The 19,407-nt window shown below is 49.2% G+C and overlaps 1 long non-coding RNA gene across 1 annotated transcript; it reads right to left on the bottom strand.

Moving 5' to 3' along the window:
• Positions 1–16,112: 16,112 nt before the first annotated feature.
• Positions 16,113–19,207, bottom strand: LOC142774358 (uncharacterized). The gene is made up of 3 exons (XR_012886356.1): positions 19,047–19,207; positions 17,082–17,285; positions 16,113–16,409 (listed from the first exon to the last, which is right to left on the bottom strand). It is a non-coding gene; the product is annotated as an uncharacterized LOC142774358 (long non-coding RNA).
• Positions 19,208–19,407: the final 200 nt, after the last annotated feature.

The following is a 19,407-nucleotide window of genomic DNA, read 5'->3' as shown; positions in this document are numbered from 1 at the left end:
ATATAGACCATTGCACCATCATATGACTTTTCCGAAAAAAACGTCACGCATTCGGCCACCGACTGGTAACTTGCACGTCGCCACAGACAATGTAAAGCCTCCGTATACCGAAAGGAATATAGAACATTTCGCCAAAAGACTAAACCCAAAGCCGGCTTTCCCTAGAGCAATGAAATCGGCATTTTCAACGTGTTCACTGCACCACCACACTTCAGATGTTACTGAACCACCCGAATCCCATAATTCTTCGTGTCACACACAAGGCCCAGATGGTTTCGAACGTGTGACGGCATTTACGCGTGACGAGTTCATGAACCCTCACAATACCAGCCCACACCCTGATGTTCAAAACCAGATTTTTTCAAAAGACGTTCTCAGCTCAATTACGCAGCAAAAAGAAAAACAAACGTCATCAGAAGCACCTCAAGCCATGTATGCTGTGCTCTCATTTTCAAGAGATAACACACATGTGAGTCGAAGCACTACATAAGTTTCGAGTCCACCAATGCCGGCACATTGAGAACTTACAGAAACATTTACAATGAATGATGACACACAACCATCTGGGAAGCTTTCCAATCAGTCTGCCACAGTTATTTTGTCTCAAGAAAAGCCCTGCAGCACAGTATCGACCCCCGAATATTTACTGATCACATCACCATGCAAAGAAAAGCAGACTCATGTTCCTGAGAGATGCCCATCTGGCCAACTTTCGCAACAAAACGAGCAATTTCAACAAAGGCAACTCCATGAACCCAGGGAACTACAACGGCTACTCAAAGAAGAACAACGATTAAGTGAAATCTCCTCACGAGTAGACTTGTGGCTTAAAGGTCATAAGAGACAACAGCAATTAAAGAAGCAAGGACAAAGTGAATGCCTAAGCCATCATCGCAGAAAGCAACGTCCACAAAATTTTCTGCACCAGTTCTCAAGGCCCTGTCTGCGATCCAACAAAATGAGAGAACGCCTCAGAAAGTCACGAAAAAGGCATGAAGCTACCACGTATAAAACGGAGAAAAAAAAAGACTTCCACCCGTCAGCTTTGGCCCTCAGGAACGCCGACTAGAAGCAAAGCGCCTGTTGCCACGACGGCGCTGGATCCGATGCAAAAAAAAAAGTCCGACGAGAATTGGTTGTTGCCCCGGGACGCCCGAGCACGCTAGAGTCTTGCTTTAATTCCTCTACCTCTTCCCTTTTTATACCGGATCAACACTAAAGTTGTTTCAGTCACTCATCATTTCTTCCCATCTTTGGCGTCATTGCCGAGCTTTCATCGTTGAATCCACAAGTGGTAGCTCACCATTCCGCGCACCTTGAAGTCGACCAACAATGGTCACACGTCTGTGAGCGGAGGCTACGTCCGTGCATGGTGGGAGACGAAGAAGAAGCGAGCAACTGGGCTGGTTCTCACGCGATGCTCAAATATACTCCTTTTTCAATTTTCGGCTTTTCTTTCTATATTTTTTTCAGCCCAAAATTACGTTTTGTTTGAAAAACCATTATCCTTTTAGTTAAGATCCTTCCGCCCGGTTCTTGGCCGATTTCCGCACAGCGCACAGCGCTGTAGTCGGTAGCGACGCCTTATACCACAATCATCATCATCATCATCATCAACAACAACAACACCACCACCACCACCATCATCATCATCATCATCATCATCATCATAATCACGCCCTGCTCGCGCCATTCGACCTGCAAGCCGGCCATTCGATCAGAAGCTCGTCGGACGCTCGACGTCGCTGCTGTTCTGCACCGGTCTTCTCCTCAACCAGCTTCGGCCAGGCGCCCCTGCAAACAAGTTCGGCCAACCGCCACCACAGCCAGCGGTAAGCGTCGTCCTCTTATAAGACATTCGACCACCATTGCGTTCGCCAGCATCCGGGAAATCCTGCCGCCTGCTGCCGATTGCAATGACCGTTTGATGTCCCGATAAACACTCGGCGTATTCCAAAGGTTTGACGAAATAGTTTCCGTCGACGCGGCGATACCAGCCGACTATTTTCGAAGGCGATAATCTCGTTCGGGAAGGTTTTTTCTTTCTTTTTTTTGCACGTGGAACGCCGTGCGCGAGCGCGCGGTCATGTCACGCACGAGTAATCTTTTCTTCTGAACAATAACCCTTCGACTTCTTCCGGTAGGACACGCTTTACATTTATACCATGAAGAACGTTTGCATAATAGGCACGAAGCAACTTCAGAGAGTTTTACTCTCAAGAAATATTCTAAAGCTTTTTTGTATACGTTATATATAAATGTTAAAAATGCCATCTTCAAAACCAGAACAAGTACGGAGGCTTTTTCGAATGAGGTCTGTTGCTAGGTCCATCGCGATTATCTCGTCGTATTGTAACCATCGAAACTATCGGGCAACCCGCATTTTTGGGGACGGCTTTAAGCTCTCCAATAGCAGAGTACCTGGTACTCTAAATCGTTACCCACTTTTTCTAACCCCCCCCCCCCCCCGAGTAACACTTTTGGTCGACGGGACGGCTCTCTGCTCTCCCATAGTTAAGTGCGACGAACTTGAAATCGTTAAACATTTTAGCATCGAAGCTCCTTATAGCGGCACCCGTTCGTCCTTCGTAGCCGTTGTAGTGTGTAAGAAGAATAACATTTTGACTTCGAAGGTGGTGCTGGTGAGAGATTTTTTCTGTGCGTTGTTGAACAATAAGAAATAGTGCTCAACAAACATGCCAATGGCTGCTAGCGGGGAATCAGAGACAGGAGCTTTTAGTTAACGCACACGCTGCGATCCCTGTAAGCAGCCATTGGCATGTACATTGAGCTCCATTTGACAAGAAAGGGTTCTACGTTATACTAGCTGGGTGTAACCTTCTTAGTTTTAGAAAGGTCTAGGGAGCGTTGAGGTGCAGTGCCAAGAATATAATGAACTAGTCCACAGTCCCTCTGCCTCGCTGGGAACCCTTACTTGTGTTCAACGAAATAACAAAGCACTTCTATCTGTCAAGAAGGGTATTCCCTCTCCCACACACGGCCTTGTGCAGGGCGCAGGCAGTCACCCTAAGACTTTTGCAAGCCAGTACGTATCCTAACCCTGCGGTTCTTCATGCCATCTACCCTGAACGGTATCCAAGTGCGGATTGCCCCGCTTGTGGACTGTTACCCACATTTAATCATGTGTTGTGGGAATGTGAAGCCATCGGCCCCGCCCTCAGCGAGGACAGGTGGGCTGCACTCTTAGGCAGCCCGAAACTTAAGGATCAAACCCTGGCCGTCCAGAGTGCCCGTGTACGGGCCGCCAAGCTCGGCTTGACGGTACAAACGTGGGTTTAGCTGGGTGGCGTGGGGTCTCCCCTGCGTCTTCTCAGGACATAAGTAAAGTTTTAATCAATCAATCAGCAGACTCCTCTGCTCACCGCCTCACCGGGACCTACAACGCAGCGAAACGGCCACGCTACGGCATTTGCAAGTACAAGCCATATGGACCCCCACCAGGGCAAAGCACGTCTGCCCAGAGGTATAGGCACCGTTCAGTGGAGTTTCGCATTCTGACGGCAGCCCCAGAATACATGGCCTAGCGGATGAAAAAATTAACCTTGAGACGGCATCGGTGAAAATGGAACGCGACGCGCGTGTCTCGTGCCCTGCGTCTGTCGGTGGATTGTGCCCGGGATACATTGGGGACGCGAGCACGCGTCTCTTTTCTGCGTGTCCCTAACAGCGATTGTCAGAAACTTTGAGACGGGGCGGTGTGAGCAACGCAGCTCCTTCTGGGTGTGTGCGGTGCCTATACTCCATCACTCCAAGAAGGCACGAGCCACACAGAGACACCTCCTCTGGGACTGTGCGCCACCGCCGGATAACCAAGAAGCAAAGCCAGCTAACATCACCGGCAAAGTTACGAGCCAGGAGCCAGGCTTGGCATCCTGGAACGCGAGCGGCCGAAACCGGCACCACCACGGATATATGGCGCGAGTAGGCTGCTGCTCCGGCACGTCCGAGCACGGCTAGAGTCTTGCTTTAATTCCCCTACCTCTTGTCTCCTTATACCAGATCAACACTAAAGTTGTTTCCCTCACTCATCTTTTCTTCCCATCTTTGGCGTCGTTGCCGACCTTTCATCGGTGGAGCCACAAGTGGTGGCTCACCGTTCTGCGTGCCGTGAACTCGACCAACAATGGTCGCATGTCTGCGAGCCGAGGCTACGCTCGTGCACGGTGGAAGGCGAAGAAGCGAGCAACCGGGCTCGTTCCCACGCGCTACTCGTGCCATTCGACCTGCAAGCCGGCCATTCGATCAGAAGCATGTCGGAGGTTTGACGTCGCTGCTGTTCTGCACCCGTCTGCTCCGCAACCAGCTTCGGCCAACCGCCACCACAGCCAGCGGTAAGCGTCGTTCTCCTATAGAACATTCGACCACCATTGCGTTCGCCAGCATCCGGGCAGTCCTGCTGCCTGCTGCCGATTGCAATGACCGGTTGATGTCTCGATAAACACACGGTGTATTCCAAAGGTTTGACGAAATGGTTTCGGTCGACACGGCGATACAAGCCGACTATTTCCGAAGGTGATATTCTCGTTCGGAAAGGTTTTTTTCCTTTTTCTTTAACGTGGAACGCCGTCCATGAGCGCGTGGTCATGTCACTCACGAGCAATCTTTTTTTTTGCTAGTGCGCGCTATCCTGCACGCTCTGGAATTCATAATCTCGGCTCAAATTATTAAATTACTGCCCCATTTGTTTCCTCACTACGTCCGATGTAAATCGGTGCGGATGACCTCGACGCTTGCCGTTTCAAATGTAATTGAGGCACGATTCACCACTTGGTTCTGAGGTGCTCGATATGTTTGCTACGCTTTCATAGTTTGCGTGCTTTAACTGCGGTTCTTGGGTCGTTTCGGCCAATACTCGAGCGTCGTAATTAGGCCACATCGGCCTGCGATGCATTAATTTCGCTTGTTATTCCAATTGTTACTTGTCACGCATGTAGTTACAGACTAAGCTCTTCATATGTTCTGTTTCTATAGTGCAAATAAAATGCAATCTTGCATCGTGTGCGATTCTCTAGAATTCAAGCAAATCCCATCGGATCGATTTTCGATCACGAAACTCCAGCGGACCTTTGACCAGTCTGAGTGGCCAAAAAAAAAAAAACCAGGGATAGTGAAGTTTCGTGAATTCTTTTAAGATCTTACTTATACGAAATATATTCAAGGCAACTGAGAACTCGGCGAGAATTTCTCTCTATTGCCATTGCATATGCTTAAGGAAAAAGGCAAGTCTTCGTTTTCTTGACTGTCTTCCCACTATACATCTTGAAGAAAATTTTAAATTAAAACAGTCGCGCAAGGAGTTTCCCTGGACGTGCTGCCTTCCTTCTGATACAAGATATTCATGGATTTAAATTCACACTATTCATGTAATTTGAGCCCGAGGTAATGCAGGCGCTTGCAGTGTTGTCTGACACAATCCTCTTTGAATCGGGATCCCAAAATTTGTAGTGTGCATTGCGAACTCGTGTTAGGTCACTTACTGTACAGGGTGTGTCACCAAATATCGGACAAAGTATAGGAAATGTGAGATATGCCTTTGTAATGAATTTTTATGTCGAGGCAGTACACTTGTGAATGTGCATTTATAACATAAGCACGGAGGGATAAGCTGATGGAGGAGATGGCAAGCCCAGTCGGCCAGAGCTACGCTGACGTCGGAGATCGTGAGAGCACAACCAATCGGCATGAAGTCCAGCGAGCGAGTGCCTTCCCTTCTGGCCAGTGGAAAGTTGACATTTACATAGTTATTACTACAAATAACATCCCCAGTACTTTCCTTGGTATTACTGCCCGTTAGTTATAAATAATGACTAGAAAAGGTCTGGTAACTTGTTTGTGATAGTACTCTTGCCATATACCGAGGAGAGTGCCCGGGAGTGAGTGGCTAGGCGTACTTGGGAATGCCTTTGGTTCGCGAACGCATGCATTCGCATAATGAACCCGCCTGTTGTACCAGTATGTGAGGTGGAAGTTTCGCCTTTGCAGGGCACACCTTTACTGCCGCTGGCTACAACGTCACCAGGATGTGTCATTCCAGCTCGTCCACCATGGTGGGAATCGTCGAGGGTGGCGGCTCGTTCCCGTCGAGGCCGCCATCCCCGAGTGCATGCATCGTGACCGAGTCGTCGTTGCCCCCGTCTCCCAATGTGCGTGTGGCGAAAGAAGAGGCGCGGTCACCCAGCGTCTGCGTCGTGAGCCGCAAGCGCACCTTGTAGCTCACCACGCAGCTGCCGCGGAAGCTCGCTCGTTCACCCAAAGTGGGGATCGTCGCTTCGTTGTCGTCGCCACCGCAGCGACGGTGGCCCGACGTGCGCGTTGTCACCGAGTAGAGGCCCCCGTCACCTCGCGCGGGCGTGGTCACCGAGACACGCAAGTATGCGTCTCCTGCTCGGGCGGTCGTGGCGGTCATCGAGGCATCCAAGCGTTCGTCGTCCTCGACAATCGTCGTATGAAAGCAAGTACTGCAGGCCTGCGTCGCACCCGTCCTCGCACTTACCGACGAGTGAAATTCGCAGTTGGTGGCGAAGCTCCAGGCTTGGTGTCCAGAAATTGAAGCGTGGGCGACGACCTCGCTTGCACGGTGCCACAACACGCGCCTATATATATATATTGAAAGACGCAGGCAGACTAGGTACGGCGAGCAGGCAGGGCGAGCAGAAGCGTTTATTCTGCGATGTCTGGCTCGGCTCAGAACCACACCAAGAGAGAGAACGATGATGATCGGTATGTGCAAGTGAGAACGATCAAATGCTTGGAATGTGCTTACAATTTCCCCCCCCCTCTGCGAAGCGGCCAACCTGGCCGCCAGTCAGAGATCGGCCGAACGAGTAACAAAAGGCTTCATGCGTGAGACGTGAACTATTTCCGTGCTGCGCAGACGGCGGTCAGTGACAGACTGAAGCGGGGTGACGAGGTAGTTAACTGGAGATGTCTGTCGTACAACGGTGTATGGGCCAACATACCGGTGAAGAAATTTCTCGCAAAGGCCCGACGCTCGAACCGGGGTCCATAGTAAAACCTTATCGCCAGCATTAAAGGCCACGTCGCGTCGTTTTTTATCACAGCGATGTTTTCTCTCCTTTTGGGTTGCTTCCGTGTTTTTGCGAGCAATTTCACGGCATTGTGTGACTCGGGCTGCGAACTCTTCTGGGAGCGAGGTACTGCTTGGAGCCGGTGCAAAGAAAAATGCCGTGTCGAAGACCGAGGAGGCAGATCGGCCGTACACGAGAAAAAACGGGCTGTAGCCAGTTGATCGTTGTACCGCAGTATTGTATGCGAAGGTGACAAACGGTAAAATGTTATCCCAATTTTTGTGGTCAGGATGCAAGTACATCGATATCATGTCAGAGAGTGTTCGGTGGAAGCGCTCGGTAAGGCCATTCGTTTGCGGATGGTATGTAGAAGTGGTTTTATGCACTGTATTGCACGCCTGCAGGACTTCATCCAGGACCTTGGAAAGGAAGGCTTTGCCACGGTCACTCAAAAGGACGCGAGGGGCTCCGTGGCGCAGGACGATGGAGTTCAAGAAAAAATTGGCGATTTCTGTGGCGGTAGCAGAATGAAGAGGTGAAGTCTCGGCGTATCTTGTTTGATGGTCGACTGCAGTGACGATCCAACGGTGACCGGAAGGTGTCAACGGCAAAGGACCATACAAGTCTATTCCGACAAATTCGAATGGTGTGGTGGGACAGGGAAGAGGCTGAAGGAAACCAGCAGGCTGGGATGTGGATCGCTTGCGGTGCTGACACAACGCGCACGAGCCCACGTATTTGGCCACCGTTGTGGACAAGCCAGGCCAGAAGCAGCGCGTCTTGATGCGATCGTAGGTCTTGTGGAAGCCTAGATGACCGGCAGCAATATCATCGTGGAATGCTTCCAAAACTCGAAGACGAAGGCAGCGGGGAAGAACTGGCACCCACTTGTTACCGGTGGGATGGTAAATGTAGCGCTTAAGCACACCGTCCTGAAGGCGAAATTGTCGAAGCTGGCGTCGCAAGCGGCTGTTGGGTGGTTTAGTGACACCGCGAAGGCGATCAATGAAAGACCGACAGTAGGAATCTGCCAGCTGAAGTGAACGTAAATCGGAGTTCGAAGATAGCTGCATTGGATCCAGCGATGCGAGCGATACGTGTTGTGAGGCAAGCTGGGTGTCAGAGTCATTCGAACGCGATGCGGTGGACGTATTGTCACGAGAGAGCGAAAGTGGGCACCGGGACAGCGCGTCGGCATCATGATGACATTTGCCAGACTTGTACGTAACTGTAAAGTCGTACTCTTGTAAGCGCAGTATCCAGCGCGCAAGACGTCCTGACATATTCTTCATTGATGAAAGCCAACAGAGTGCGTGGTGGTCGGTGATGATGGTGAAGTGCCGACCGTAGAGATACGGGCGGAATTTCTGTATCGACCATACGATAGCCAAGCACTCCTGCTCCGTGATGGTGTAATTCCGCTCAGCTGTTGACAGAGTCCGGCTAGCGTAGGCCACAACCTGCTCTTTAGAGGTGGAATCACGCTGCAGAAGGACTGCTCCAATGCCTTGTGCGCTTGCGTCAGTATGGAGTATGGTAGGCGCTCTCTCATCGAAGTGGCGCAGCACTGGTCCGGAAGTCAGGCGTTCTTTCAAAATTTCAAATGCAGATTCGCAGTCGTTGGACCATGAGAAAGGAGCACCAGTGGCCAATAACTTATTTAGCGGAGCCGCTAAGGTAGCAAAGTTGCGTATAAAGCGACGAAAATAGGACGCGAGACCAAGAAAGCTGCGCAACGTCTTTTGGTTGGACGGTCGAGGGAACTGTAGCACAGCTGCGATCTTCTCGGGATCTGGTTGGATTCCGTCTTTGGAAACGACGTGACCGAGGACTTTGATGCTTTTGCTGGCAAATGTACACTTCTTTGTATTTATCTGAAGGCCAGCCTTGGAGAGACATTGTAGCACCTCGTCTAATCGTTGAAGATGTTGGGCAAAGGTACTTGAAAAAACAACGATATCATCTAAGTAACAGAGGCAGGTCTTCCATTTTAGGCCACGAAGAACAGTATCAATCATTCGCTCAAACGTGGCTGGAGCGTTGCACAAGCCGAATGGCATTACATTAAATTCATAAAGGCCGTCCGGTGTGGCAAATGCAGTTTTTTCTTTGTCAGCCTCGTTCATGGGGATTTGCCAGTAACCTGATCGTAAGTCAAGGCTCGAAAAATAGTTCGCCCCTTGCAGTGTGTCTAAAGCGTCATCAATTCTAGGCATAGGATATACGTCCTTGCGTGTGATCTTATTTAACGCGCGGTAGTCAATGCAAAAACGAACAGAGCCATCCTTCTTTTTAACTAAAACGACTGGAGATGCCCAGGAACTCGAAGAAGGTCGTATTATATTTCGCGATAGCATCTCGTTCACTTCTTTTTCAATTATTTCTCTCTCTGATTGCGAAACCCGATATGGGCGACGGCGTATCACACGAGAACCGTCGGTTTCAATGCGATGTACAGCCGCGGAAGTCTGACTCAGTGTTGTGGTACAGCTATCAAAGCAGGCTTTGTGCTTAGCCAAAAGGGCCAATAGTGCTTCAGACTGTTTTGGTGTGAGGTCTGAACCAATGACAGGTCGAAAAGGGAAAGAACGTGAACCTGGAGCTGGTACTGGTGACGAAGACGGGCAGAGTGTCGCGATGGAGGTCAATGGAGAGAAGTCAATCTTTGCCACTGTCATTCCCTTGGGCAGCAGCACAGATTCTGCAGTTGTGTTAGAAACGGGCAGAAAAGCGCAGCCAGAGGAAAACCGGAGGAGGCAAGAGGCGACGAGAATTCCACGGGAGGTGCAGCGAAACGAAGGAGCCACAAGTGCATCACCGTCGGTTACTTGGGTAGATGCGACAGCTATCACGTGTTCGTGACCAGGGTGCAGGACGCAGTCTTCAACAATGACCAAGTTGGAGATCGAGGGTGATGAAACTGGAATGGGCGCATCCGTTGTATCCGTTATGTGAATGACGTTCTCTTTAAAGGATATAACAGCGGAAGCAGAATGCAGAAAGTCCCAACCAAGGATAAGTTCATGAATGCACGTGGGCAACACAATCATCTCGATGTGGTGACGTATACCATCAATAGAAACACGAGCCGTACACTGTCCGTCAGGTTGAATCAGCACGTTATTTGCCCCACGCAACACAGGTCCCACATAGGGCGTTCTGACTTTACGGAGGCGCGAGCACAAGTCACTACGCAAAACAGAAGTGGTTGCACCGGTGTCAACGAGAGCTTGCACAGGAATACCTTCAATAGTCACTGACAACATATTAGCTGGGCGAACAGGAGGTATTTTTGTTGGTCGACGGGACGCAGTTTTCCCTCCAAAAACTGCAATCCTTAGTTTTCCGAAGATTGGTCAACAGGACGGGAGATGATTGGACGAAGTGGCGATGCGGAGCGGCGATAGGGCGATGGAGAGCGTCGTCTGGAGGAGCGGTATTCCTGATGTTGACGAGGGGACACTGGAGGAGACGGAGACCGGTACTGCGCGGACGGGTAGGTGTCTGGAGCATAAAGATCTGGTCTTCGGAACCGGTCTCGTTCGAACTCAGCATAGCCTCGTCGTTCCTCTTGCTGGCGGCGACGGCAGTAACGAGAAATGTGGCCTCGTATACCGCAGTAAAAGCAAACAGGACGGGATTGACGCCACTGAGGATACAAGGGTGCAGCAGTCATTCCACCTCGCATAGCAGCCAAATGGCTACTAGCAGTATCCGTAGAGCTAGATGCCCCGGGAGCAGGCGGAATCGCAGCGATCTCCGCATATGTGGGCATTACCGTTTGAACAACCGGTGCTGCCGGTGTCGACCTGGGCGTCACATCGGCGTATGTGGGCATCGGGCGTGCTGGCGGAGCGACCGGGGATGTCGGTGTCGCCATTGCCGCTAACTCCTGCTTAACAAGATTCCGCAGGTCGAATGGTGGAGACGGAGCGGAGGCGACAGTGGACCGCTGCTGTTCAAGGTCTCGAAGTTCTTCCCGGATAATTGTGCGGATAAGGGTTTTTAATTCAGAGGGAGGCATCAGGCGTGGATCACTGTCTTGTTGAAGCCGAAGGGACTGCAACTGGTCAAGGCGTTGGCATGTCGAAATGACGTCGTTAACCGTAGCGGGATTGCCAACAGCCAAGGCGTTGAATGCGATTGGGCCGATTCCTTTAAGGATGTGGCGAACGCGCTCATCTTCCGTCATGTCTTTATTCGCACGGCGACAGAGGGCCAAAACATCCTCGATATACGAAGTGTACGACTCATGTGCCAGTTGTAGACGCACAGCCAGCTTCTGTTTCGCGGCTTCGGAACGACCCGATGAGCATCCGAATATTTGTCGCAGTTTGTTGGCAAAGGTCGACCAATCAACGAAGTCAGTTTCGTGATTAAAATACCAGGTTTTGGCTACGCTGGTCAAATAGAAAGGAAGGTAGCTCAGTTTCTCTGCTTCGGTCCATCGATTGGCTGAACCCACACGGTTGTAAAGGTCAAGCCATTCCTCGACGTCGTCACCGCGAAGACCCGCGAACACGGGCGGTTCGCGCTGAGGGCTGGTGACAGTAGATGAAGAGCGGGCAGCCGCCGGCGTAGGGGCTGTAGCGTTAGGGCTAGGCGTTAGGTCCGATGTCTGCATACCTGTGTGGGTGGCTGGGTGCAATCGGCGACCAGATCGGAGCTCCAGGTGGGAAATGAACGTAGGAGGACGTCGGGATCTTACCCCGGCACTTCCACCACTCTGAAAGACGCAGGCAGACTAGGTACGGCGAGCAGGCAGGGCGAGCAGAAGCGTTTATTCTGCGATGTCTGGCTCGGCTCAGAACCACACCAAGAGAGAGAACGATGATGATCGGTATGTGCAAGTGAGAACGATCAAATGCTTGGAATGTGCTTACAATATATATATATGTTAAGGCGGCCTAGAAATTCGCTACAACTGAGAAATAATAAAAATATTTGCCACATGTAGTACGTTGTCATAGCTTTTTCGTTCTTCTTAAAGGAAGACATGCTATTCTCGCAGTGGTTTTAGAAGTGCTTATCAGTTGCTTTGTTAATAATAGCCTATCTGAAAAATCTGCAGGAAAGGTGGAAGCGATGGTGGTAGGGTGAATGAATGCCCTACCTACAGCCAACGCTCCTAGAAAAATTTTGCCTGGAACGTGCGCCGCGAACGCGCCACCCTACCCTCGAATTTTACCTCCTCCCCCTCTGGTAAGGAGTCGCACGCCAGTGGCGGTCGCCATCTGCGAACGCAGCAAGGCTCTCACAGTTGCCTCCGAGCAGCTGTGATGTCACATGACAAAGTGGTACAGAGGCGAGTGGTCCTACGCGGCGGACGGTCGCAACACGCGGTAGGAGGCATGGCCTCGAAGATTTTGTGCTGGCAGCAAGCTCTCAATTGAAGAGAGAGCCACGTTCCAGGCATAGCTTTTTTAGGAGGCGTTGCTACAGCTGTCACGGCGCATGCGGGCTAGTTCCCCAAGCGCCCGCGAGAGGCATCCCGTGAAGCGGCGCCGCTCGGTGCGGTGTTCAAAATTGACGCCTCTGTACAATAACCCTTCAACTTCTTCTGTGAATACACGCTTTACATTTATACCATGAAAAATGTTTGCATAATAGACACGAAGCAATTGCAGAGAGTTTTACTCTTAAGAAATAATCTAAAGTTTCTTTGTATACGTTATATATAAATGTTAAAAATGGCATCTAGAATACCAGAACAAACACGGAGGCTTTTTAGAATGAGCTCTGTCGCTGTGCACGTCGCAATTATCTTGTCGCAATGTAACAATTGAATTTAGCCATTCTATTACCAGAATGAGGGGACGGCTATATGCTCTCCCATAGTAGAGTACCAAGTACTCTAAATCGTTACCCACTTTTAGATGCGGAGCATCTTATACTCGCGCCTTGTAGTGCGCCGTCCGCGCCGTCCGCACCACTTCTCGAACATTCGACAGCTGACGCGCGCGCATGCGCCGTCGCGCCGTCGCCCACTCTTCCACCATCTGTGCATCCCTTCCTCCTCTACACACCGCGCGCGCTTCACTCCTCCACCATCTGTGCACCCTTCCTCCTCTACACACCGCGTTCGACATCTACAATTCTCCTGATTTTCCAGTGGACGCGCATGTGGCGTCGCGCTTCGAGAACATTCAACAGCTGACAGTGCATGCGCCGTCGTGCTGTATATATACTCAAGGTCGGCGCTCGCTCGCTCAGTTGCCGCTCGTCGGTTGGTTTGTACGGCGCGTCGACGTCCAAGGTCGCGGTGAAATGAATTCCAACGAATCCACAAACACAATGATCGACGTCCCTTCGACCAGCGCCGCCCTTTCGCATACGTGTGTACGTGTTCACTCATTTAACACCCCCTCCTACAACCACGTTAACCAATTTAGCCATCGACCCAAGTAAGTCGCAATTTAACACCCCATTTCACAACCACGTTAACCAATTTAGCCATCGACCCAAGTAAGTCGCACTTTAACACCCCGTTAACCAATTATATGGTCCGCATCCTCCTCAGTGTTCCCCCTAGGGAAGCTGCGGGCAATTTTTTTTTCTACCCCCCTCTACGTACCCGTTGGTTGGTTAGTTGTGATATCCTCGGGACAGCTTTAAGCTCTCCCATAGTAGAGTACCCTGTGCTCTAAATTGTTACCCCCTTTTTCTAAACCCCCCCTCCCGAGTAACACTTTAGGTCGACGGGAAGGCTCTCTGTTCTCCCATAGTTGAGTACGACGTACTCAAAATCGTTAAACATTTTAGGGGCGATGCTGCTTACAGCGGCACCCGTTCGTCCTTGTAGCCGTTGTAGTGTGTCACAAGAATAACATTTTGACTTCGAAGGTGGTGCCGGTGAGAGATTTCTTCTGTGCGTTGTTGAACAATAAAGAATAGGGGTCAATGTTCATGCCAATGGCTGCTAATGTGAATGAGAGACAGGAGCATTCGGGTTTTAGTTAACGCAAATGCTGCGATCCCCATTAGCAGCCATTGGCATGTACATTGAGCACTATCTGACAAGAAAGGGTTGCTACATTATACTCGCTGGGTGTAACCTCCTTAGTTTTAGAAATGTTTAGCGAGCGTTGAGCAGCAGTGCCATGAATACAATGAACTAGTATATACCATGAACTCGAGGTGGTTAAAGGTGGGACGTAGATGCGAAGCGGAAGCCGTAACAGATGCATAGATGGCCGCATGAACGGCCGCAGGGGCGGATGCATTGACGAATGCAGGACGGACGCAGGAACAGACGCACACACGGACGGCCGAATGATTCGCCCTACTCTCCATCATTCACTCCGTGGATATGCTGCCATTTGTTTTTCTAAACACATCTTCCTCATGAAGTGTGAGGCTCATTGGACGGCTTTCAGCTCTCCTATAGTCGAGTACCAAGTGCTCTAAATCCTTACCCACCTCTTCTAAACACAAGGCCTGCGCCCCTGCTTAGTGTTTTGTGGTGTGAGTGCACCCTGTGGACGGCTTTCTGCTCCTGGTACTCTAAATTGCTAGGCACTTTTTTAAAAACAGTATAAGGCCTCTCAACCACTACTGTCCCATTGTTGAATACGAAGTACTCTAAATCACGAAACACTTTTTCGAAACACATAAAGAGTTGAAACATGTGGGTAGATTTTATAGGGCGAAACTCCGTAGGCTGCTGGTCATTTCCTCCTCTGTAATAGTAGTAGTAGTTTGTAGCCACCCCAAGCTAATGAGTTGGCCAATAGATGGCGTTGTGTGTATATGTCTTTACTATATCCTCAGGGTAGATATACGACAATTCTTGGGGTAGTTCTCTGCTGTTCGAGGCCAGAACGGGGGTACTGCGGACCAAGACGTACCGAGCGAAATACGAAGGCACAAACACGATGTATAGTGCGTCCGGAGAGAAGAAGGAAATGGCTGAACATTTGATAATGTTCTGTAAAAGTCTCCACCTTATAGGCCAAGATTATGGTGAGGAATTTTCGAAGCATTCAGGTTAATGGACAGTGAAGGCAAAATAAACTTTAAACGGGTATAAATAACCAGGAGGAGGCTAACTGATTGGTGGCTACAATCAAGGCGCGCGCGAGTGAAATTCAATCCTTAAACACATAGGGGTAGTACTTAACTTGATGGCTAGGTTGCGTGAGCCACCGCCTCATCTAAAGGGCACAACTGGATCCATCCATCCATCCATCCATCCATCCATCCATCCATCCATCCATCCATCCATCCATCCATCCATCCATCCATCCATCCATCCATCCATCCATCCATCCATCCATCCATCCATCCATCCATCCATCCATCCATCCATCCACGCGCCCGTTCGTTTGCCCATCCGTCCGTGTTTCCGTCCTGCCATCCGTGCTTTCCTCCGTCCAGACGCTCGAATAGACGGCCCCTCCTCCTTCGCACCTCCGCTCTTGCCTCTAAAAGGCGGCACAGGCAGCGTATGCTTCCGGCTACCGTAATAAAAGTTATAAACTTCGAAAATAGTGGAGTATAGGAAACAAAACAATAAAATATTTATTTAATCCTAACAGTTTCGGCTGGTGGACCAGCCTTCTTCGGAGGTATATATATATATATATATATATATATATATATATATATATATATATATATATATATATATATATATATATATATATATATATATATATATATATATATATATATATATATATATATATATGGGAAAGTAGTGTATACCTAAGGGCTCTCGTTTTTCCGTGTTTTCACACAATAATAATGAGATATAACAGACAATAATGCCACGAAATGTGGCGCTGACTGACGGTCCTACGTTTAAATTCAAATGTAAACCCAAGAAAGTGGCCGGTGGGAATGGCCGCCGTGATAGCTCAGTAATTAGAGCATCGAACGCGTTATTCAAAGGTCGTAGGTTCGATTCCTGCTCACGGCAACTTATTTTTTCACCCACTTTTCTTTCTTCTTATTTACATTACATTCGTTCTAATAACTTCCCCTATACATTCCTTGGCATTATTGTCTGTTATACCTCATATATATATACACCATCACCGTTGAAAGGGCGGAAGTACGGTCTGTCTTGTATGCTTATTTAATCGAATCTGTCTCCTTTGTAGTACAGGATTTTGGCTACGCGTAATATTTAGGGCACTCTCGGCTGAAGGTTTGTTGTGCTGCATTCGAACTGTTCACTTCATATCTTTAGTAGCCGAGAGGAATGTACGAAGGGCAGGCTATTGTGAGCAGTAACACATCGTTTCATATGACTTCTTTTCCCATCCATTGTGCGGTATGTGCATCAATGGATAGGTGGGGCCGCTGCGATTGGTCATACACATTGAGCATATATCGCTGCCGACGTGTGAATAGACACTGAAAAGAAAGAGGGAAAGAGGGAAAAGAAAGAAAATACGTTATGCGCAAAGGGCAACAAAGACTCCACACGTCCCAAGAGATGCACATAGTAAGCCTGTAAAACGCATAAATAGACGAGACGTGTGGCTTTAGAGTGACTGTATGAGCTCACCATGACTTAAGCAGTGATTTTAACGACGTCTTTCATGTTATGCATGCTTCTTTATGCTAAAAAACGTGAAGGTGTATACATTTTCAAAAAGAAAAAGAGAGAAAACAGCAAGAGGCTTCACATGAGTAGATCCAATTGCCTATTTGTTCTAGGAGCCTCAGGTAAAGCAAAAAAAAAAAAAAACTCCGAGGCCACATTTCTGTTCTGGTGCCAACGTTTTAGGCGCGGATTTGGAAAAAAAAACTGATACGCCGACTTTCATTTCCGTTTGTGGTAATTAACCTATGATAGTAAACTCTACGCGAATGTTGTTCTGGATGATTTATCTATCTGAACTGATTTGATGCTTCTGTGTAGCGTTTCTTAATACAGCTAGTATCTCTGTGATAATAATTTAATGCAGCCGGTGGTACGGTTGCCCACTTTGTTCTTGACTAAACTGACGGGATGGCTTCATGCTCTCCCATGGTAGAGTAATATATACTCTAAATCGTTTACCCATTTTTCTTAACACTAACCGATTGTGCACTGTTAAAAAGGCAGCTGAGAGCGGCCTGTTCCGTTCTGTGTGCCCTCGCGTATCATTGGGACGGGGTTGGGTTGGCGATGCTTGCGGTCAACCGGCGATTGGCTCGATGAAGCACAGCTGGGTTCTCGATGCTACACAACTATGCCACCATCTTGCCAATGACAGGTTACCGATGTCTGTTTCTCTCGGAACCCTGTCGAGATGGAGGAAGGAAAGTTCGTTTTTTTTAAAGAGCGGCACTGGGGTGGCAGGCATGTGGAACTGCACTCACGTTTCAAGACACAATGACGTTTGTAGAAATGCGCATGTCTATGAAAATTCTATTTTACGCCATCTTCAAGTATACTATAAAGACAAAGAGTCCACTATAGCGAAGCAAAAATGCGCCGTAAGTTGCTGGTGCTAAGGACGAAGCAAAACTGCAGTTTCCAGTTCGTGCAACTTCCTCTGAAAAAGAGTGTGTGTGTGTGTGTGTGTGTGTGTGTGCGTGCGTGTGTGTGTGTCCGTGCGTGTGTGTGTGTGCGTGCGTGTGCGCGTGTGTGTGCGCGTGTGTGTGCGTGTGTGTGTGTGCGCGCGCGCGTGCGTGTGTGCGCGTTTGTGTGCGTGTGCGTGTGTGTGTGTGTGTGTGTGTGTGTGCGTGCGTGCGTGCATGTGTGCACGTGTGTGTGTGTGCGTGCGCGCGCGTTTGTGTGTGTGTGTGCGTGCGCGCGCGTTTGTGTGTGTGTGGTGTATGTGTGCGCGTGTGTGTGTGTGTGTGTGTGTGTGTGTGTGTGTGTGTGTGTGTGTGTGTGTGTGTGTGTGTGTGTGTGTGAATTTGGAGTAAGCAACGAAACATGGGTGAACCCTAGTGGTGAACTGTGAGTACCTCGACAAACAAGTACATATGATTACTGAAACAGTTGAGGCCATCTTCACTTCAGGCTTCACTGATAGGCGGTGTACTTACGTGCGGTCACAATTGCACCCCCCCCCGCCACCTTTTACCCCTTGATTCACTGCCTTTACTACCAAACCAACTATGACAGAACATTCATCATCACTTGCCCTATCATTTGCCTCATCACCAGCCTCGTATATCGAGAAGTCTTTTCTATATCAGCTGTCTACACGTTTTTGCGTAGACTCCGTCATATTTTCACTAAGGCAAATATTAGAAAACCGGCTACATTTTCTTTGTACTTCATAACCGTTGTCATGATTGTGTTCCCATTTTTATTGATGTTTCTTTTTTCACTGAAATGACTTGTCCTTATAGCTAGGTAGCTATGTACGTATCAACCTTGCGGTAATGCACTACGGGGTGATGCAGGTGACTAGTAAATGTATGAATGTATAAATGAATCAATGAATTGTAGAGAAGCCTCTGAACACTGATATGGGTCAAACTTTCAAGTGCTTTCTAGGGGGTCTATTAAAAAAAGACGCCACTCGTGCTTGGCCGTGACTGTCGCCATTGTGTATGCTCGCTGTGGGCCGGCTAATAAACGCCCTCGCAATATATATATATATATATATATATATATATATATATATATATATATATATATATATATATATATATATATATATATATATTTGCTCTGATAACGGCTTACTATAACCGACATATACCCAAACAAGAGATTCTGTTTTCAGTTTGATTGGCCCTCACGAACCGTTTTGAAAACCAAGCTAGTTCATTAGCTGTCTTCATATTCATCAAAGTCGCACAATCTTGGCGGCAGCCGTTTTTACGTCTACGCCATTGAGCCCTTGCGACACACGATATCGCTTTGCAGATTTTCGACCCTTCATTTTAGTCCTAAGTAAACCTAGCCAGAACTCGCGGCTTTACCTACAGTTCAGCAATCACACCTTTCACTAGCCTGAGTTTGGTCAACCCCGCTGCTTTCTCCAGCGCAACGCCCTGTTGCCATCTGATGAGCCCGACCTGCGGAAGGAACTATATACGTACCGTCTTGAAAGAAGGATCAGTTCCTATACGGGTTCTCTGTTGCCTCCTCAATGCCGGGTGTCGAAGACTGGACGGTGCTAACGCATGTGGGGTTACTTCGTCTCGTGCCTCTGCGAGGATCGGTTCCATCTGGAGAGCGGAGCTGTGTCCAGCGACCGCGTACGACGATGTGTCGTCCACTGCGAGCCGAGTGTCGGCGGCGAGACGCGTTCCGGACAGTGAACGTCCACTGTTGACTCAGGCCTCGCCTGCCGGCCTGCTTGTCTGCCCGCTACGAGCGTAGTTTGTGTGACCAGCCGTCCGGAAGGACCTGCCCGCATGCGAGCGACGTACGGGACGGCCACGCACCAGTAGGAGCCTC

Source organism: Rhipicephalus microplus, chromosome 10 (assembly GCF_043290135.1).
Source record: "Rhipicephalus microplus isolate Deutch F79 chromosome 10, USDA_Rmic, whole genome shotgun sequence".
In the NCBI taxonomy this organism is placed as follows: domain Eukaryota; kingdom Metazoa; phylum Arthropoda; class Arachnida; order Ixodida; family Ixodidae; genus Rhipicephalus; species Rhipicephalus microplus.
This window is presented reverse-complemented; position numbering and strand designations above follow the sequence as displayed.